General features: G+C 36.2%; 1 protein-coding gene across 11 annotated transcripts in view; it reads right to left on the reverse strand.

The window, feature by feature from the left end:
- The window catches only part of Lmntd1 (lamin tail domain containing 1), a 340,293-nt gene that overhangs the window by 235,067 nt on the left and 81,746 nt on the right, over positions 1 to 23,480 (reverse strand). For 8 of the 11 annotated variants that reach the window (XM_046435441.2, XM_058576409.1, XM_058576407.1 and 5 more), the window contains 2 exons: positions 18,671 to 18,758; positions 17,757 to 17,905 (listed from right to left, as the gene is read on the reverse strand). The gene's annotated coding sequence lies outside the window, so the exon portion shown is untranslated. The remainder of the gene's footprint in view (positions 1 to 17,756; positions 17,906 to 18,670; positions 18,759 to 23,480) is intronic. The other 3 variants (XM_058576414.1, XM_058576413.1, XM_058576412.1) reach the window with 1 other exon arrangement.

A 23,480-nucleotide genomic window follows, 5' to 3' on the forward strand; every position in this document is an offset into this window, starting at 1 on the left:
CATGGTTTTCATAATAAACTTGTAGGGCCCAGAGAATTAGAAATTCAAATCATTATCATAAAGAAAGAATGCTTTGTTTTATGTGTTTTCACATTTGGAAAGCCATATCTCTGATGAGTTTTGCCAGTGGCAGGCTCAATGGGTTTTTCCATGTTGCCACAGGTAATTTTGATTTGGGTACTTTCTTCTTCTCTTTTTAAAAAAGTTGGGATTTGGAATCTGTGAAGCCCAACAGTCACATGGGTTTGCAGAATTCATTACTCAGACATGTTTTCCAGGCCATGTGCCTCTTTCATTCATGTTTTAAGCTATGGAATGGGATATAGGATGCAGAACATTAAAACTCAGACAAGTAGGTGTATTTAGGTTGTAATTGTGGAAATATTGAGAAGGATGTGGAAGGATTTCTATTGACAGGAATACTTTTTATATTTAAGGCTGGCATGTACTACAGGGTAAAGTTTGTACACAAGTAATTATCTACAAAATAATGATCTGCTTAAACTAATAATAGCAAAGAATCCAATACCAAGTTCTTGGTTGGTTTGGAAAAGAAGACTTAAAGAGAGGAATAGGAATAACACAGTCTGAAGTAATACCCTGGTCTAGTGGCTTTTAACTCCAAGATTACAATTTTTCTACAACAACATGCTGTGTTTTGTCTACAACTATTTTCGCTTGGGAATCCAGCAGCTGATCTCAAACTCTAGGCATATATCTCAGAATATTTTCAAGCACTGGACTTGGTGAGAAATGGTAGTTAGAAAAAAAAAACTATTCGCCTTTAAGAGAAATTGATAAGACAGCTATTCTTGTAGGTTCTTTGTGCAAAGATTTATTTAAAAGCTAATGGAAACTCTGATACACATACTGAATAGTCACAGGAAAAACACAGGGCATTGTAAGAATTTAAGAAGAAAATAACCAAAAGACTTGAAACTCAGTTCCCCAAAGTTTGTTTCATCCAAATACAAAAGACAAAGGCAAAATAGTCAAAATTGTGTATGAAGGCTGGGCGTGGTGGTGCATGCTTGTAATCCCAGCAACTCAGGAAGCTAAGGTAGGAGGATCATAAGTTCAAAGCCAGCCTCAGCAACTTAGTGAGGCCCTGAGGACCTGGGCAACTTAGCAAAATCCTGTCTCAAAATAAAAAAATAAAAAGGGCTCAGTTGTTAAGTGCCCCTGGGTTCAATCCCTGGTACCCCCCCCAACCCCAACCCCCTTCCCCCCCAAAAAAAAAAGGTAACTAAGAACTTTAAGGATAGGACAAACTACTTCTGAAAAAAAAAACATATAAAGCCAATCTAAACTTTATTCAAGTTGAATTATTTGTGTGGTTTGCTTGACATTATGGTGAGCATAGTTGAACAAAATACTCTTTTCAGTAGAACCTGAAGATGGAAGAGAGTGTGGTAATTCCATTTTCCTCTAGAGAGGCCTCCTGCTATTCTACTAATCTTGCAAGAACTTCACACTTGATATAGTAGATTGATAGTATAAACTTTACAAAGGCAAATATATTAAGCAAACAGAAAGATTAATAAAGTTTTGCCCAAAATGATTATGCAGATTCCATGCACTGTTTTGCTTCTAAGCTAAAATGACCCAATGTCATGTCTATTCTTTTCTTGTGGTATTTTAATTTCAGAGCATACTTTTGATTTCACAATTGTCCAAACAAAATAATTTCTCAGAATAACTAAGAAATGAGTAATATATAGAATTTCACTATCTATAAGAATTTGTTGATTTGGTATAAATGTTAAGTGTGTAAAAGGTAAATGTAGTATGTACGTGTGTGTGTGTGTGTGTGTATCCGCAAATATCTGAACAGTTATAAATTTCAGAGTCTTATTTTTTACCAATTTTTTTATTTCAATATATATGCATATTTTTTAAAAAAATTTAAGCAATAAGATAAAAGTCTATCAACTAATTCATACCAAGGAAATAACATTCATCTATTTAACAAATAGTGATTAATAATATTACATATACCAGGCAACAACTAGTGTAACTAGATATGAAGATCTATGATGGCCCATGATAAAAGTTCAACAATTAAACAAGAAATAACGTAAGAGTTCTCAAGTGTAATGGCAGAAGAGCATATCTGAAATGTCTGACTTAGTTTTCTGTGAGATAAAGAGACACTTAAGGAGGCACCTCTCACAAAGATCTCCTTCTGTGTATCTGTCAGCACTTAAAATCATTCATTTTTTGTTTACATATTTATTGGTGGGTCTTCCCACTAGCATGCAAGTATCTTCAGATAAGTGACAGGTTTTTTTTTCACTGCTTTATCTCCAGAGCCTAAAGCAAGGTCTGGCACACAACAGGCACAGGCACTCAAATATTTTCTGACTAAATGACTAACTTATAGGAAAGGTTGTAGGCACAATTCACAATAGCCAGCTTATGGAGCCAGCCCAGGGGCTCATCAACAGATGAATGGATAAAGAAAATGTGATATATATATATATATACACATACATACACAAACACATACATACACACACACCCCCACACACAATGGAGTTCTACTTAGCCATAAAAAAAGAAAAAAATGTGGCTTTTGCTAGTAAATAGATGGAAATGTTATCATTATTAAGATAAGCCAGATTCAGAAAGTCAAGGGTCCAGTATGCGGAAGAGTCAAGGGTCTCATATGCAGAAGCTAGAGCAAAGTAAGGGGGAAAAGGAGGGAAGTACCATGAAAATAGAAGGGAGATCAGTAGAAAATAGGAAGAGGGTTGCAGGGGAGGAAGAAGAAATAAGAAAAGAGAGGAACTAGAGAAAGGTATTGACCAAATTATGCTATGTACATATGTGGATGTACCACAGTGAATTCCACTTTATGTATATCTAAAAAGCACCAAATTACAAAACAATAAATAAATAGAAGAAAGACCAGTAGAGTAGAGGAAGGGGAACAGGGGTGGGACAAGAACAGGAAAAGAAGAAGTACTGGGGACTGAGATGGAGCAAATTTTACTCCATGCATATATGATTATGTCAAATTGTATACAACCATAATTCACTAATAAAAATATTTTTTAAAAAATGCTGTGGGGAGGGAGATAATAGCTTTCTAAACCACACTGAGGAGTTCAGACTTCATTCCATGGCCAGAATGAAGCATGGGATGCTTTAGAGTGGGAGAATGGCATGATCTGACATAATATACCACATTGGCTCCATAGAGAAAAAGGACTGGGCAGAGAAGGACAAAGCCGATGACCTTCAGACAGGCAGCTGCACTCAAGAGTAGTTCAAAACTGATGGTGACCCAAAGATCAAGATGGCAGTGGGGATGGAGAGACGTAGATTCAGAAGATATTTAGAAAGTAGAGTCAACAGGCGATGGTGACTAAATGTGATGGAGGGAATGAGGGAAGGACCAAGAATGATTCTAGGCTTAAACCAGTAGCTGTCTGGATGGGGTTATTTTACTGAAATGGAAACACTGGAGCATGAAGTGTTTTCTTAGCGAAGATCAAGAACAGTGAACATGTGTACTTTGGGGGGCCTGCATGATATCTAACTAAAAAGGCCTAATAGATAATTGAATAACTCGGCCCAAAGTAAGAAGGGAGTTTGGACTGGAAATATAAGTTGAACTTTTAGCTCAACACAGAAGTGCAGCTACAACTCAAACTTGTTATGAAATCATCATCAGAACAGAACATTCTTTCCATTTTCATGACACTCAGTGTGCCACACTTGCTAAACATTAGCTGATGATGATGACAACTTCCTTGTATCAGACTAGTCTTCATGTTGAAGTGCTGAACTATACTGACAGGGGCCAGGCCTAGTGCAATTTCCAAATTGCTTGGCAGCCGAAAGAGGTGAAAAACTCATTACTAAGCCATCTGTCCTGAGATTCTGTCCTGATTTCTAGGCCAGAGAAATTTGAATAATTTTGAGAAAATTTAAATAGCACACACAATTTTGGTAAGTTCATTCGATATCTGCCCTATATCCTCATTTCTTGTGCACATGGATCCTTCTCAAAAATAGATCATATATTATGTCACAGGGCAACGCTTAGACAATATAAAGGAGTAGAGATAATACCATGCATCCTATCTGATCATAATGGAATGAAACTGAAAATCAACGATAAAAGAAGGAAGGAAAAAGCATACATCACTTGGAGAATGAACAATAGGTTACTGAATGATCAATGGGTTATAGAAGACATCAAGGAGGAAATTAAAAAATTCTTAGAGATTAATGAAAACACAGACACAACATATCGGAATCTATGGGACACATTGAAAGCAGTTCTAAGAGGAAAATTCATTGCTTGGAGTTCATTCCTTAAAAAAAGAAAAAACCAACAAATAAATGATCTCATGCTTCATCTCAAAATCCTAGAAAAAGAAGAGCAAAACAACAGCAAAAGAAGTAGAAGGCAAGAAATAATTAAAATCAGAGCTGAAATTAATGAAATTGAAACAAAAGAAACAATTGAAAAAATTGACAAAACTAAAAGTTGGTTCTTTGAAAAAATAAACAAAATCGACAGACCCTTAGCCATGCTAGCGAAGAGAAGAAGAGAGAGAACTCAAATTACTAGCATACGGGATGAAAAAGGCAATATCACAACAGACACTTCAGAAATACAGAAGACAATCAAAAATTATTTTGAATCCTTATACTCCAATAAATTAGAAGATAGTGAAGGCATCGATAAATTTCTGAAGTCATATGATCTGCCCAGATTGAGTCAGGAGGATATAGACAACCTAAACAGACCAATATCAATTGAGGAAATAGAAGAAACCATCAAAAGACTACCAACTAAGAAAAGCCCAGGACCGGATGGGTATACAGCAGAATTTTACAAAACCTTTAAAGAGGAACTAATACCAATACTTTTCAAGCTACTTCAGGAAATAGAAAAAGAGGGAGAACTTCCAAATTCATTCTACGAGGCCAACATCACCCTGATACCTAAACCAGACAAAGACACTTCAAAGAAAGAAAACTTCAGACCAATATCTCTAATGAACCTAGATGCAAAAATCCTCAATAAAATTCTGGCGAATCGGATACAAAAACATATCAAAAAAATTGTGCACCATGATCAAGTAGGATTCATCCCTGGGATGCAAGGCTGGTTCAATATACGGAAATCAATAAATGTTATTCACCACATCAATAGACTTAAAAATAAGAACCATATGATCATCTCGATAGATGCGGAAAAAGCATTTGACAAAGTACAGCATCCCTTTATGTTCAAAACTCTAGAAAAACTAGGGATAACAGGAACATACCTCAATATTGTAAAAGCAATCTATGCTAAGCCTCAGGCTAGCATCATTCTGAATGGAGAAAAATTGAAGGCATTCCCTCTAAAATCTGGAACAAGACAGGGATGCCCTCTCTCACCACTTCTGTTCAACATAGTTCTCGAAACACTGGCCACAGCAATTAGACAGACGAAAGAAATTAAAGGCATCAAAATAGGAAAAGAAGAACTTAAATTATCACTATTTGCAGATGATATGATTCTATACCTAGCAGACCCAAAAGGGTCTACAAAGAAACTATTAGAGCTAATAAATGAATTCAGCAAAGTGGCAGGATATAAAATCAACACGCATAAATCAAAGGCATTCCTGTATATCAGCGACAAAGCCTCTGAAATGGAAATGAGGACAACCACTCCATTCACAATATCTTCAAAAAAAATAAAATACTTGGGAATCAACCTAACAAAAGAGGTGAAAGACTTATACAATGAAAACTACAGAACCCTAAAGAGAGAAATAGAAGAAGATCTTAGAAGATGGAAAAATATACCCTGTTCATGGATAGGCAGAACTAACATCATCAAAATGGCGATATTACCAAAAGTTCTCTATAGGTTTAATGCAATGCCAATCAAAATCCCAAAGGCATTTCTTGTAGAAATAGAGAAAGCAATCATGAAATTCATATGGAAAAATAAAAGACCTAGAATAGCAAAAACAATGCTAAGCAGGAAGTGTGAATCAGGCGGTATAGCGATACCAGACTTCAAACTATACTACAGAGCAATAGTAACAAAAACAGCATGGTACTGGTACCAAAACAGGCGGGTGGACCAATGGTACAGAATAGAGGACACAGAAACCAATCCACAAAACTACAACTATCTTATATTTGATAAAGGGGCTAAAAGCATGCAATGGAGGAAGGATAGCATCTTCAACAAATGGTGCTGGGAAAACTGGAAATCCATATGCAACAAAATGAAACTGAATCCCTTTCTCTCGCCATGCACAAAAGTTAATTCAAAATGGATCAAGGAGCTTGATATCAAATCAGAGACGCGCCGTCTGATAGAAGAAAAAGTTGGCTACGATCTACATACTGTGCGGTCGGCTCCAAATTCCTCAATAGGACACCCATAGCACAAAAGTTAATAACTAGAATCAACAAATGGGACTTACTCAAACTAAAAAGTTTTTTCTCAGCTAAAGAAACAATAAGAGAGGTAAATAGAGAGCCTACATCCTGGGAACAAATCTTTACTCCTCACACTTCAGACAGAGCCCTAATATCCAGAGTATACAAAGAACTCCAAAAATTAGACAATAAGATAACTAACAACCCAATCAACAAATGGGCCAAGGACCTGAACAGACACTTCTCAGAGGAGGACATACAATCAATCAACAAGTACATGCAAAAATGCTCACCATCTCTAGCTGTCAGAGAAATGCAAATCAAAACCACCCTAAGATACCATCTCACTCCAGTAAAATTGGCAGCCATTATGAAGTCAAACAACAACAAGTGCTGGCGAGGATGTGGGGAAAAGGGTACACTTGTACATTGCTGGTGGGACTGCAAATTGGTGCAGCCAATTTGGAAAGCAGTATGGAGATTTCTTGGAATGCTGGGAATGGAGCCACCATTTGACCCAGCTATTCCCCTTCTTGGTCTATTCCCTAAAGACCTAAAAAGAGCATGCTACAGGGACACTGCTACATCGATGTTCATAGCAGCTCAATTCACAATAGCAAGACTTTGGAACCAACCCAGATGCCCTTCAATAGACGAATGGATTAAAAAAATGTGGCATTTATACACAATGGAGTATTACTCTGCATTAAAAAATGACAAAATCATAGAATTTGCAGGGAAATGGATGGCACTAGAGCAGATTATGCTAAGTGAAGCTAGCCAATCCCTAAAAAGCAAATGCCAAATGTCTCCTTTGATATAAGGAGAGTAACTAAGAACAGAGTAGGGACGAAGAGCATGAGAAGAAGATTAACATTAAACAGAGATGAGAGGTGGGAGGGAAAGGGAGAGAAAAGGGAAATTGCATGGAAATGGAAGGAGACCCTCAGGGTTATACAAAAGAACATACAAGAGGAAATGAGGGGAAAGGGAAAAATAATACAAGGGGGAGAAATGAAGGTCAATAGAGGGGGTAGAGAGAGAAGAGGGGTGGGAGGGGAGGGGAGGGGGGATAGTAGAGGATTGGAAAGGTAGCAGAACATGACAGTCACTAGTATGGCAATATGTAAATCAATGGATGTGTAATTGATGTGATTCTGCAATCTGTATATGGGCTAAAAATGGGAGTTCATAACCCACTTGAAGCAAAGTGTGAAAGATGATATATCAAGAACTATGTAATGTTTAGAACAACCAACAATAAAAAAAAAAATAAAAAAAAATAAAAAAAAAAACACCCTCTGAAATTTGTGTAAAGTGGCAGTATCATCAAGTAGATACCCTAGCTGTAGCTTTCACCATCATAGAAAACAGAGGATACTAGGTCTTTCCATAAAGTATACTACTTTGGAGATAGAAGCAATGTTTGTTACTAACATTATTTATTTTTACTAATATTAATTTTTTTCATTTTTCTATGCTCTGCTTTTAAGCTTAAGGTATTCCTGTACTATAAGATTTAAAGATATGAGCAGCAATAAAATTAATCTAGTGGTCAATTTGAATCTCTTGCTTACTATAGAGAAATTGCCTGGATTTGAATTTTTCTTCCCCTACCTTCTTCCAATCCCTTCTTCCTTTTTCTTTCTATTCTTTTTGCCCCCACCTGCCCACCCTCTACTATTTTATTTTGCTTTGTATAATTAAAAAATATGGGATATTGAATCAGGCAGAACTAGTTTGAATCAGTTCTGTACCTTCTTTTAGTTGAATGCCCTGAACCTGTTTCTGAAGCTTAAATAATAATAATAATGACAATAATGTACAATAGTACAATGTTACTATGAGGATTTGATGAGAAAACAGAATTCAGTGCAGAAAGATGGCTCTGATTAGGTTTTCCATAAATGTTATTTACAGTCCCTTTCCTTGTTCATTTTCCTCCAAAAAGAAGGCTACTGAATCTCAGTATCATGAAACTTGGTTAAATTAGATTCAGTGAGTGGTAGAGAAGAAAACCAGAGGGCAGTGGGTTCAAAAGAGAATGAAAAATAATGATTTATAGACAGAGAGTGAGGAAGCCACTGTTTAAAGAAATAGAAAGGGTAAAAGGATACATTAGAATGGAGCAATAGTATGGGGAGAACCAGAGTCAAAGAAAATACTCCCAGCAATGTAGGAGGCTGAGACAGGAGGACTGCAAGTTGGAGAAGAGCCTCATCAATTTAGAAAGACCCTTTCTCAATTTTTTTTTTAAAAAGGCTGGAGGTATAGATTAGTAGTAAATTGCTTCCCAGTATCAGAGAGAGACAAGGCTGGGGATGGAGGAAGGAAGATTGAAGACTGATCAATTGATTGAATGGAGTGAGGAAGACTGATTGATTGATTGACTGAGAGAAAGAAGAAAAATATGTTTCTTAGTGCTGCTTGATTTTTATTTATTTATTTATTTTCAGGAAGGAGGATGGGATGACTTGAGTTATGCCCATACAAGTGAAGGAGACCAATAGAGGGGACTGATATAAAAATTAAAAGAACCACTATAGAGAAAAATCTTGAAGAAAATAGAATATAAGAGCTGCACTGATTAAATGAACTGTAGATGTTGAAATAAATTGACAAATCACACACTCTCCCTATAAGCAACACAGGTAGGTCCTTGCAGACCCAGGATCACCACCACCTAGAAAGTCAATCAGAATTTTACTGTTAGCCAGAAGTGCCCAGGACTTTGGTGGCTCTACAGTGGGTCAGAGGTGCAGAGTTCCACAGGAGTTCTCTACATGCAGCTGACTTTCCTTGTTGCCTAAAACAGCAATCATGCATTACATGTCAAGTGCTTGGGAGCTCCGTAGCTTAGCGAAGCAAAGGTTTGTGGGAGGTAAAGACCTCAGTGTGCATAGGAGCTCCATCATTCATTTACACAATCTTAGAAACACTGTTTCATTTTCATGAACCTTGGATTATTTAAAATAAGAATAATGCAAATCAAACTGTACTAAGATTTCATCTCACTCCAGTCAGAATGGCAGTTATCAAGAATATAATTAGGTGCTGGGGTTGTAGCTCAGCGGTAAAGCGCTCACCTAGCACGTGCGAGGCACTGTGTTTGATCCTCAGCACCACATAAAAATAAATAAAATAAAGGCATGTGTCCAACAACAACTAAAAATATATTTTTTTAAAAAAAAGAATATAAATAATTATCAATGTTAGTGAAGAAGTGGGGAAAAGGTACACTCATACATTGTTGGTGGGACTGCAAATTAGTACAACCACTTTGGAAAAAACTATGAAGATTCATCAACAAACTAGGAATGGAACTACCATATTATCCAGCTGTTCCACTCCTTGGTATTTGTCCAAAAGAACTTAAATCAGCATACTATGGGAAAATAGTGTCTATAATGTTTATTGCAGCTCAATTCACAATAGCCAAATTATGGAATTAATCCAGATGCCCATCAACAGATGAATGGCTCAAGAAAATGCAGTATATATTCATAATGAAGTTTTGCTCAGCCATAAAGAAGAATGAAATAATAGCATTTGCCAGTAAATGAATGGAAATAGAGAAAATCATAAGTGAAATAAGCCAGACTTCAGAGAAATCAAAGGTCAAATGTTTTCTCTCATATGTTAGAGCTAGAGCAAAATAAGGGAATGAAGGCAGTGGATCTCATGAAGGGACTGGATCTCATGAAGATATAGGGAAGATCAGTAGAAGTAGGAGATGAGAGGGAGGAGGAAGGAAAGGAGAGGGGAGGAAATGTGGAATACATCTAACAAAATCTCTATTCACCTTTATTTATATGTAGAAAGTACCAATCAAAAACAAATCAAAAGGAGCTAGGGTTGTAGCTCGTTGGTAGAGCACTTGCCTAGCATGTGTGAGGCACTGGGTTTGATTCTTAGCACTGCATATAAATAAACAAATAAAATAAAGGTCCAACAACAACCAAAAAATATTTTTTTTAAAAAAGAACGGAAGATCAGTAAAGGAGGGAGAAAATGGAGAGGAAAAAGGAAAGAAGGGGGGATGGGGATTGAAATAAAATTCCTTTTATGTATAATTTTGTTAAAAGGAAGCCAAATATTATGAATAAGTATAATGTTCTAATTTATAAAAAGAATAATGGCTTCCACATAACACAATTGGAGGTAATATATGCCAAGTAATTAATTAATAGTGATTCATATACAGGAACTGCACTTTTTATCATAGGATACTAGAGTAATATAATTTGCCAGTTTGCTTGTTATTTGTGAGCATTTTGTTTTCATAAAATTTCAGAAACTATTAGGGCACATCTAATATAATGTGCTTGCAGAGATTTGAGTTGGTATCACCATCACTGTTGTTATCCTGTGGTGGTCAAAGGACAAGACTGTCCCAGGATTCTGAAAGTGGCTTCAGCTTGTACAATTGCGACATTCACCCCGAAATAACCCAGGTCCATTGTTCTACAGGCATACACAATGCAAAAAATCACCTTGGAAAAAAGAGAGAAGAACAATTTTATTAAGATTTCATATGCTGAAACTATTAGCTTTAAGAACCTTCCCAGGGATAAGGATATAGCTCAGTTGATAGAAGCCCTAGGTTCAATCCCCAGCACCACACATACACACAAAAATAAACAAATAAAAAAAAAACCTTTCCAAACTTTGATATTTATTAGCCTATTTTCACGAGGTTTAAATTGATATGATTCTTTCCCAGTATGATAGTGATTGTGACACTAACAATAGCACAAACCACAAAAATTCAGAGGTAAAAAAAGAATGTTAACTCTAATATTTGACTTTTGTTATTAATTTAATGAATATCATATTTAGTCAATAATTTTGACTAGACTAGTGCTAATTAAGAATATATTTTTCAATATAAAGAGTCAGAATGCCTAAGATTCATGTCTAAACACCCATGGATAGTCCTGTCTTTGTGCTATGTCTTTTTTCAACCCTGACTTCATGATCCACTAGAAAAGGCAGAATCTACAAATTAAAAAGATTCTTCTCAGAAGAAAAAAAGCAATCAATGAGGTAAAGAGAGAGCCTACAGTATGGAAGCAAATTTTTACCATATGCACATCAGAGAGAGCACTAATTTCCAGGATATATAAAAAATTCAAAACACTTAGCTTCAATAAAACAAACAACCCAATCAGTAAATTGGCTAAGGAACTGAACAGACACTTCTCAGAAGAAGATATACAATCAATCAACAAATATGAAAAAATGTTCAACATCTCTAGTAAAACTACTCTAAGATTCCATCTCACTCCAGTCAAATGGCAGTTATCAAGAATACAAGAAACAATAAGTGTTGGCGAAGATGTGGGTGGAAAAGCACATTCATACATTGCTAGTAGTGCTGCAAATTGGTGCAACCAATCTGGAAAGTAGTATGGAGATTCCTTAAAAAATTTATTATGGGGACTGGGGTTGTGGCTCAGTAGTGGAGTACTTGCCTAGCACGCTTGTGGCACTGTGTTCAATTCTCAGCACTGAATACAAATAAATAAAATAAAGGTCCATAAACAACTAAAAAATATTTTTAAAAAATCTTGGAATGGAACCACCTTTTGACCCAGCTATTCCACTCCTTGGTCTATACCCAAAGGACTTAAAAACAGCATACTACAGTGGCACAACCACATCGATGTTTATAGCAGCACAATTCACAATAGCCAAACTGTGAAATCAACCTATATATCCTTCAATAGATGAATAGATAAAGAAACTGTGGTATATATACACAATAGATTATTACTCAGCAATAAAAGAGAATAAAATTATGGCATTTTCAGAAATAAATGGAGTTGGAGAATATCATGCTAAGAGAAGTAAGCTAATCCCTCAAAACCAAAGGCCAAATGTTCTCTCTGATAAATGGATGCTGATCCATAAGGGGGCGGGGGGGGGGGCAGACATGGGAAAAAGAGAGGAACTCTGGGCAAAGGAGAAGGAGAAAAAGGAAGGGGAATGGGGCAGGAAAGATGGTGGAATGAGACAAACATCGTTACCCTAGGTACATGTATGATTGCATGAATGGTGTGACCCTATTTTGTGTACAACCAGAGAAGCGAAAAATTGTGCTCCATTTGTGTACAATGAATCAAAAAGCATTCCACTGTCGTGCGTAACTGATTAGAACAAATAAATTAATTAGTTAAAATAAAGAAAAGGCAGAATCTAACTTGTGTGTCCTACGTATTGTGTAATTAAATATATAATTTAATTTAATATTTGGAAAGGCTTTTAGTAATAGGGCAAAAATAAGGTAAAAAAGAGAATATGGGTGTATTCTTTGATATATGTGCATATGGTAGGGAAACACTTCTCAAACTTTAATGTGCATATAAGTTATATGGATATTTTGCTAAACTGTGGGTTCCAACTCACTAGACCCAGATGGGGCCTGTGGTTTATGCACTTGTAACACACTTCCAACTTCCTGAGGATCCCCCCAAAGACACTTTGCATGTTGAGAAAGAAACTAGAATCCAGTAATGAGTGGAGAGGGACAAAGGCATATGCCCACCTTCTAGCTCAACATCATAAAAAAAAAATTGAAAAAACAACCACCATCCACCTGCCATTTGGAGTCCCTCATCTTTTAGCACAATAGCTCTCTGACATTTCAATGCTAAGAATTGACATATCCATCCACAGGGAGAAGGCATAGCCTATGTAAACATTTCTCTGTCTGGAAACTTGATGGACATTGGTCAAATAGTCAAAGGAGTACCAATAACAAGGTGACAACATCTGCCATAGTGAAAGAACAAAGTCAGGGCAAAGAACCTAAATAGTTGTCTTTATCAGAATTAGGGCACTCTGGTAAACACACCAGTGGTGACAGATCCTTTGGAAAATTGTAACAAGTCTTTCTAGTGGGATTTTTTTTTTTCTTCTGGTGGACCGATCAGCATGGAATAGATCCTCTTTACTTTCTCACATATAAAACAAATTCAGATTCAAAAATTAATTCCATAGTAAACTACTATTTTAGGAGGAAACAAATAAGAAAAATACTTGATTATGTGAAAACATTAGAGGTGCTTCTAATCTCGTTTGAATGATTTACTTCAAAGACAAGAATTATAGTAGAAATCAATACTCTGGGTTAATCTTATTTTACGGGTGTCTATTTTTACTGGAATATTTTTTTCTAAAATCAGTTCCCTCTTTAGGCAGTGGAGACAGGCCAGCTATATTCAGTTGCTTTTAGCTGTGGTCAGAGGTGGGACACATACTACAATGACCTCAGGAAGGACTTTCAGGGGTGCCTTTGGCATGATGATAATGTTTACTCAGCAGGGAGCTACCACACGTATTTCAGCAGGGTATGTGTGTGAGTGTGTGAGTGTGTGTGTTGGGGGTGGGGTGTGCATTCTTTAATGGCCAACTAGAATATCAGAAGCCTCATTTCCTGGCTAGACAACAAGCATCCTGCCCTGAACTTGGACAGTGCTCAGCACATCTTTCCAATTGTTGAGTGAGTGATGGCTGTCACCCTGACAAGCTGTCCCTCCATTGCAGTATTATTCTTGGAAATGAGGTGATCTAAAAATTACAAGAGGAGGGTTTTGCTAGCTGGGTGTTTATAGCAACATTTGCCATTTGGAAAAGCATAATATCTTTGTTTCAGAACAAATTGTATAAGTAGAGATATATCCAAAAATCATGTAATGGAATAATAGATGCTTTTGTTTTTGTTTGTTTGTTTTTCTTTCTGGGTATCTTTTAGAAAAATGACTCGTAAAAGGGTCTTGCCAATTTATTTTCTTCAACTCTCCTTTTGGACTACAGTTTTCTTGCTATTTCTTCAGAAATGGAAACACTGATTTATATTTCACAGGCATTTTCAAAGGCACTACAGCACAGTGGGACCTAAGTCCACTTGTCTTCATTCCTTTGATAAGCAGGAAAGCATCCTGGGGGAGAGGCAGGCACAGGCTGTCACTGAGAAGCTGGAGTTCTTGTTCCCTGTGAGAGCCATTCATTCCATCACTAGCCTCACACCTTACTTAAACTCTCCAGACAAAAATAGATCTTCACTTCAGCTGGAAAAATCGGTGAGATGAAGAAGTACAGAACCACAAGTCTAAATACTTCAGCTCTGTCTGTGAGAATGATTCCCTATCGGGAGGTGACCTTGGGCATGTCAGTTGATTTAACATGGCAAAAAATTGATCCACCTTTCCTGTCAACCCAGTGAACACCCCCTTTTGAACATAATGATGAGCACAAAGAAAATTAATTTGAAGCTAAAAAGTTATCAGATTGGACCACCACTTGTGACACTTGTATAGAAAACAAAATATGGGGGGGGGGGGTGGGAGAACACTCTTTAAAATAAGTGGCAAATTTTGAAAATATAACCAATTTCAATTAATAATTATTTCACTATATCAATTAATTTCCTATAGGATGTAACTATGAAAATAAAACCCACAGTTGGACAATTACCTTTTCTTCATTACTCTCCTTTCTTTACAGGAATGCTTTCTTCCCAGTGAGTTTTACACTCCTCATGGGCAGTAATAATGTCATTTCATTCATAGTTTAGGGATAAATCAAAAGATCTCTGTGCTGCACATGAGCTCAACATGGGCAAAGAGATGAGAAAGAATTCCAGCCTGGCTTCTAAAGAGCTCCTCCTATGTAGGAAGAGAATAAGCCCCTGCTCTAGCGCCATGGATTTTCTTGTTACTCTATTTCTTAAAGTGGAGCAACTGCATTAAGCTAGAATACAATAGGAATTAGAAGAGCAAATTGAGAAGATAAGAACATCGGTACCTTACTTCCCTCTTAGGGTCCTAGCCCTGTCACTGTGGCAACAATCATTGTCCTGTGGCAAGAATCAAGTCCTGCTACTTGTAGCTCTGAGCTCTGATTCCAATTCTACCTTCCCTTGAGTTTAGATGTATACCCCTTTGTTTTTATAACATGGAAATATCTATGTATAGTGATTCTTGATATATCCATGAATTTTACAATTATAATACCACTAATAACAGTCATTTATGCTGGGCTTGGTGGCACGTGTCTGTAATCCCAGGGCTCTGGAGGCTGAGGCAGGAGGATCTCGAGTTCAAAGCCAGCCTCAGCAATGGCAAGGTGCTAAGCAACTGAGTGAGACCCTGTCTCTAAATAAAATACAAAACAGGACTGGGGATGTGGTTCAGTGGTCTACTGCCCCTGAGTTTAATCCCTGGTACCCCAAAATATCTGCCATTTCCTGAGCATATATTAAATGATGTGTTCTCCAAATAGAGAATCTAATTAAATCTACTCAAAAACCCTCCAAGCTAGCTATCATTAGTCCCAGTACAGAGAAAAGAAAATTGAAGCCTATAGATCTTATCTAACCTCATCCATTTGGAAAATGGAGAAGAAGGTTTTGGAAACAGGTATGTCTAAAAAGTCTGTGCTCCCATTGTAGGAACCTGGAATGTCTGCAACACATTCTTGTCTTGGGCAAAAGGCAGTCATGTGTCTGTCAGGTTGTTATGGCTTCTTGAATAACTGAGGTACAATGTGATAGGGATATTAGTGGAGTAGTCATTTGTTCCAGCACGACTAAGCTACTATTAAAATGCTGCCTAATGATGACAGAGATGCAGCTAAATGCTGGGATATAGTTACTACCTTTAGTCAAGAGAAACACAATTCAGCTTTCCAGGATGATAGACTCTACATGGTTTGTAACACAACAAGGAAGAGTCTAGATTCCGAAAACTAAGTTTTTATTCCTTCCCTCATGAGATCATCCACATGGCTTTTAAAAGAATAGCCAATGCAGAGACCAGAAAGAACAAAAGAGAAGTCACAACTTGGGAGAAAAAAGACTTACAGTGTTTATCACTCACCAAAGAAACTTCTGCAAACTAATTAGAAAAAGACAAAGAACCCAAAAGTGAAACCAACAAAAGGACTGAATAGGCTTTCCCCTAACGGGAAGACACAAAGGGCTGATAAGAAGGAAAAGATACACAGCCTCATTAGAAATCAGGGAGATGAATATTAAAACCATAATGAGCTGTCATATTACATAAGCCAGACTGGCAAAACATTATAAGCCCAGTGAGAATATGGAGTAACCCTGGCACTTACACAAGGCTGGTGGAATGCCGAAGAGGTAGATCTGGGAAGCAATTTGGCATTAAAGAGAAACGTTTTACTCATAAACAGCCATAGAGACAATTTTGTCCATGTACATAAGGAGATGAATGATTCACAGCAACCTGTGTAATGATAACAAAAAGGATAAAAAGGAAAGCAACCTAAATATCCATTAACAGATTCACTCACTTATTCAGTAAATGAACAAGTAGATGGTGGTATGTTCATGGGATGGAATATTATCTAGCCATGAAAATAAAGGAAGTATAGCAACATGTAACAGGATGAATTGATCTGGAACTAAAGATTGAACAAAAAAGCTGTTTCAGAAACGCACACAGAAGAGGTTCCATTTATAAAGTCCTTTACTGTGCAAGGCTGAAAACCAAAGCAAGGGAACAATACAAGAAAATTTCACATCAGGACAGGGATGGACTGTGAAGGAATGGGGGAGCAATGGATCCTAGGAGGACTCTCAGAAGATGAATCTAGTCTTCTTTTTTCCTGAAGTTGGTGGTAGGTTCCCAGGTGATCATTGCATAATGTTTTTATCCTTTTGTTGTGGGAGATACACATAGCATAAAAAAATTATCATTTTAACCCTATACCTTCACATGGAAGCATCACAGCAGTATTTGATTGAAAGAGTTATAGTCATGTTTGGTGATATTTCTATCATCTTCAAATCTCTGAAGAGTTTTAGTCATCTCATGAACAGAAGAAAAAGTCTCATTTTGGCAAGATTTTATAAAGAAAACCTTGCTTTTAATTGTAGAGGAAAGATGATCACTGAGTTACTTGGGGGCAAAATTAATACAATAGTTGGAGGAAGATTAAGTTGTTTATCCCCTGAAATAATTAAAAAGCAGCAGTGTATTTTCAATGACATCAACAGGTTCAATGCCACTTAGAGTTTAAGAAGGTCTAGCTACAACATTTTGGGTTAATTGTAAAACTCATTTTAAGTCAGATATTTGTTTTATTATGTTAATTAGATTTCATCTCTCTAATTATTTTACAGCCCAATAGTTTTTTTAAAAAAAGTATGATACATTTGCTTCTGGACACTTTCCAAATAATACATAATTAGAAATGGCAAATAATTGTTTTATGATGTTTTCCCTAAAACCAAGCATTGATGTGTTCTGTGAAAAGCAAGGATAAAACAGCAGACATAGAATACACAGTGGAGTTATTAAAAATTTTTATCAACTCACCCTTTTGAGCATTATTGGCCTCACTCTTTTTTCAGTGTTGGGATTTCAGACCCAAGCTTAGCTATTTCTTGCTGCAGTTGTTCATTTGTTCCCAGTGCCTGTTGCAGCATGACTTGGTCATTGTTTAAATGCATTTCTAACTTAAGAAACTGAGGGCAGGAAAAAAAAAAGGAGGGGAGACTATGTTAGGCAAGAATTCAGCATTATAATAAAAAGAAGCCATTGAATGCCAAAGCTGATTATGTAACAAACCCCATCAAGGTCTGCAAAATGCCACAGGAGAATGAAGCAGGATGGTAATTTTCAAGTCAGTTCTAATTTCTTTTCTGCCTGCAGGAGCTCTTCGTTAAAAACAATATATTATTTTTTTTAAAGCCTGGCGAGACTTCAGAAGAGTAGTTTAACCTGCTATACTTTATGACATTTTATATAGCTAATTCATTTTTCAACAGTTAATTCATTTAATAATTACAGAAGATTATCTGATACAGTTCTCTTTTATAAACTGGATTCTTTTTCCTTACAAAGTAAGATTTGTTTACATTTTAAGTTTTTTATTTATTTTTTTATTTTTGTGGTACTGGGGACCAAATCCAGAGCATTACAAATGCTAGGCAATCACTCTACCACTGAGTTACATCCCCATCCCTGTTTAGATTTTTAAAATGTTTCTTTGCCTGATAGTTCCATAAATATTCACAATGTATAATTCTGTGTTCCACATTTATCATAAAAGCCTTAGCCAACAACATACCATGAATAATAATAGTAATACACTTTGCTGGTTCTGCATATTTAGGGTTTTAATTAAAATTAAGCATGTGACACTAAGAAGGTGGCATATAGATGATTTGTGGCTAGCAACATGCAAAAGTAAATTAAAATTATAAATAATTGTTTTATCATCCAAATACCTGAGTATTTTCTGAATACTGAGAGGCAACAGGGTCCAATGGAAACCTTTGGACAATCAATTCAGATTTCTGTTTTCTTGGTTAAAAACTGTAAATAAAAATATAACTAATCTTATTCAGAATGAAATGAAACTCTAAGTATACTGTATAAACCTAATTATAATTTGTTGGGGCATTTGCTTAAGTATTTTCTAAAATATATATTTAGTGTAATACATACACATCCAATTTATAATGTCCCACACAGTGTTGACTCATCACATACCTATAATATCTACATAAAATACATATACATGCATAAATGTATAGATGTATATATGTTTGTATGTATATATGTATATATGTATATGTGTGTGTTTATATATGTATAAGTACATGTATAATCATATACACATGTTTGCCTCATGCTGTAGATGGTACCTTCTCAGCCAGTGAGATCTATCCAACATACTGCACTGTTCATGTGCTCCTGTCTATAAAGTATTACTGCATATATTGCAAAGACCCTGTGCCAAATGGTACTCTACCTTATTTCCTGAGTTAAGTTCTAGGACACATATTATTTACATTGCTGTGGATGTTCTTTCCACTGCTTACTTTGTGTTGAGTAGTTTTGACCCATAATGTATAACAAAAAAACAAAAAGTGTGATTCTGATACATATTCCACAAAATGGTGGTGAGAGTGGTAAGTAGTATCCATGATGAAATTAAGGAAATGACCAAGGAAAGATGGTGAAACACTGAGTGAAGGTCTTCTGACCTTCATAAACATCACTGAAAGTTGGAAGAACAACCAGCAAAGGCAGATTATCAGTGTTGATGGTCAGGAGAGATGTCCTCCAAGGAACCCACACAGAAGTAATCCAGCACTTCAGGAAAAAATGTCCTTGAACTACACCAGGTGTGCTAAATCTGAAAGTTTTCTGGAGACATGGTATTTCTTGGAGAGTAATATTAAAAATACAATTCTTTGAGGGACAGGAGATGTTTAAGAAACTAGTTAAATCACATGAGGCATATCAACATGTGAAGAGATGGACCAAATGTGGTGAAATAGTAAAAGAATAAAAAGGATACAAACTATGTCCAAACAGAGAAAATAAATATTAAGCTCACCTAAGTTTAAATCTCATCTCTCGAGGGAGTTGAGAGGCATAAAATGGCAGCAAACAGTGGTAAATCAGTCAATAAAGATTCATCTCACCCCCCCAACAATGTTTGTCTAAGTGGTTAGTGAATGAATCCACAAACAGTTCAGGTCACCCAAGCAAAATGAACCTCTATCTAGAAAGTGACCAACCTTGTTTTCCAAACGGTAGGAAAAATGCTACAAAAAATTACACCAGCAAGAAGATTCCAAGCCCAGTATACACATTATTGCTTTTGATATTGAAAAATAAGAATTCAAAGATTTCATAGCTAAGTTATACCTTTAATTAGAAGACAATGGGTTTCTTAAATTGACTTACTTAGGAGAAAACTTCATGGGGATCCAAAACAGATCTGCACATCATTTTGTATGCCTTTTTTCTAGGCTCACCTTATATGAAATGAGTCTCTGGCACTCAATCAAATTGATTCTTGGAAAATAAAATTTTGCTTCCAAACGTTGGATTTGCCTCCAATTTTTTTTTTATTTTTATATTTTTTACAAATATTTCACCCCTTTCATTTTTAGAGAGAAAATATGTGAATTCTACCTACCCTTCCCTACCATCCCAACCTTTTCTATACACACATATTTAGGGGAAAGAAAAGTTACAAAAGTGTAAGAAAATTCTTGTCACAGCAAATTAAACAAGAGTGTTTAACCTCTGTCTAACATTTAACCTTTTCTAGTGAGTCATCAGCAGTTTGGGGGCTGAAGTAGTAAGCAAAGAGGCAGCAGAAGAAGAAAGGAGCCAGAAAAAGTGACAGATTCATTCTCTTGGCAGTTAGCGGGCTCACTATGACAGCTGGAGATAGTGCAGTCAATAAGACGCAGTCCCTGTCATCACAGAACTTCATTCTAAAAGTAGAAAACTAAAAAATGGGGACTGGGGTTGTGGCTCAGTGGCAGAGCACTTGCCTAGCATCTGTGAGGTGCTGGGTTCGATTCTCAGCACCACATATAAATTAATTAATTAATTAATTAAAGGTCCATCAATGACTAAAAAAAATTAAAAGAAAGAAAATTAATAAATGGATAATAATAAATCAAATACAATTTGGGCCTATAATGAAAGAAATGAATGAAGACTAAGGAATAAAACAGCTGCTGTGTGTAATGGCCATGGAGACCAACTTTAGACAGAATACCCAAGGTGAAATGAGCCAGGGGAAGAGAACACAAGCATTTCCTCATGGACAACAATGGGCATAACTGGTGGAAGGAGGGTGAGGAGCAAGGAAGGATTTTCAACAGACCAGCAGTGACTGGTTTGCCTCTTGCAAAGATCATGCTGTTTGATTAAAAAGAATGTGCTGAAAAAGTTCAAGAGCAAGAGTGGAGGGGCCATTGCAAGAGTCTTAGTGAGAAGAATGATTATCTAGGACCAGCATGGGGAAGGGAAGCTGGAGGGAAGTGACAAGATGTGACTTGCTGGTAGGATATGTGTGAGGATGCAATAAAAGGGAAGAATTGACAAGGACTCCCAAATCCAATCTTGAGCATTTGGGCAGCCAGTGGTGATAAGTACTGAGATGATAAGGCTGAAGACTGCAGAACTATTTGGGGAGAAAGGATAGGGTGATTGAAATTGAGAATTCCATTTAATGGTCTTTTTATGGATTGACCCTGCATTTATTATGTCAGAAACATCAATAAGCAGAAATTCACCTACCAATAACCTTATTGCTGGTCCTATTTCAGTCACAAAATATCTGCCTTATAAAATGAGGAGATTACAAAACTAAATACAATATTATTCCTCTAAGCCTAGCATAATCGTAACCATGTGAGAACACAGTGAGTTCCACCCAAAGCATAGCACTTTATGAGGTTCTCAAAGGAAAGTACTGAATATGTGTAGAAGGCTCATTAATTTAGTATCCAGGAATGTGTTGTTGAATGCAGAAGTTCTAAAAATAAAAGTAGAAAACTAAAAGTAGTATCACGGCTTCCTCCCCATAAAAGCTTTCTCTAACTGGTTAACCAGTGGCTCTTGCTCCTGTTCATGAATCCTGACCTAGTTTATAAGAGTTTATAAGCATCAAAACAAGGACTTTGACAAAACTCACAGTCTGAAGTTTTTATTGCCCTGTTTGAAGAAAAGACCATCATATTTAGGGATGAGATGCCCCTAATTTTCCTTGAATTTCCTTTGCCATTGAAATTGAGAAGACACCTGCAGGTCGTACATGGATTTCTTTAATTCAGGTTCCTGTCCACAGGACAAATTATTAACTGTACCACTGTCTCAACGGTATATGAGATTACTCACACAAAGCTAAACATGGGCCTTTGTGCCATATCAGTTGTTCCTCTGTGTGGAGATCTCAATGTTTTTATATGAAATAGTGTATGGAGTAATAGATAGTGCCCAGACTTGATTGTCTACTGGTACGTTAATCAACCTGTCTTCAGAATTTGAAGTGATGAGATATGTAATTTGTTCTTGAGTATCTGTACTCAAGCGAATGAGAATGAGATTTGCCAGTCACATCAATTCTAGGAACATTAAGTGAATGTGTATCATGTGTCTGAAACTAGGCTAGGAGCCACAGATATGGAATTAATATTATGTATGGTGTTTTTATAAATTGCTTCAAACTCCCTCACTTAATTTTAAGAGTAGCTAATATTTATTGGGTACTTTGTGTGTTCCACTAAGTGTTTTAAAGGTATCATATGTTTAACAGTTTTAAGGATTAACTCAGAACCAGTTGCTTTACACATAAATTTTCTCACATGCAAGGGATAGAATAACCAACTTGTCCCAATTTGCCTGAGACTTTTTTAAAATTAAGGTAAAATTCATATAACACAAAATTAACCATTTTAAAGTAGCTGATTCAGTAGCATTTAGTACATTTACAATGTTGCTCAACCACAACTTCTAGCTAGTTTTAAAATTCATTACTCTCAAGAAATCTACCCCATTAAGCATGAACTATTTCCACCTCCTCCAATTGCTGTCAATCACCAATCTGTTTTCTATCTCTATGGATTTACCTATTCTGAATATTTCATATAAATCCAATCATCCAGATATTTTGTGTATGGCTTCTTTCACATAGCTTATTGCATTTAATGTACACCATTTTTATGACTAAACAATTCCATTGAATGTATGAACCACATCTGTTTATTCATTGCCTATAGAAGGTCATTGGGTTGTTTCTACCTTTTGGCTATCATTAATACTGCTTCCATGAAAAATCATGTGCACATATTTGAGTATCTGTTTTTCCATTCTTTGGGGTATATTCCTAGGAGTAGAATTGTGGGGTTACATTCTAATTCTAAAATTAACTATTTAAGGAGCCACTTAACTCTTTTCTACAGTAACTAAACCCTTTAACATCACTACCAGCAATTTACAAAGATTTTTTTCACATCCTTGCCAATAACTATGATCCTCCTCTTTTTTTTCTCTTTTATTTACAGCCATTCTAGTGGGTATGAAGTGTAATCTCTTTGTGATTTTGAGTTTCATTTCCTTAATGCCTAATGATATTGAGCATCTTTTAAGATGCTTACTGACTATTTGTTTAATATCCTTTAGGGAAATGTCTGCTCATGTACTTTGCCCATGTTTTACTTAGGTTGTTTGTCCTTGTTGTTGAGATGTGAGGATTTTGTTCATACTGTGAATACTAAACCCTTA

Source organism: Marmota monax, unplaced genomic scaffold, assembly GCF_021218885.2.
Source record: "Marmota monax isolate L192 unplaced genomic scaffold, Marmota_monax_Labrador192_F-V1.1 WCK01_AAM20220418_F8-fsc00012, whole genome shotgun sequence".
Classification (NCBI taxonomy): domain Eukaryota; kingdom Metazoa; phylum Chordata; class Mammalia; order Rodentia; family Sciuridae; genus Marmota; species Marmota monax.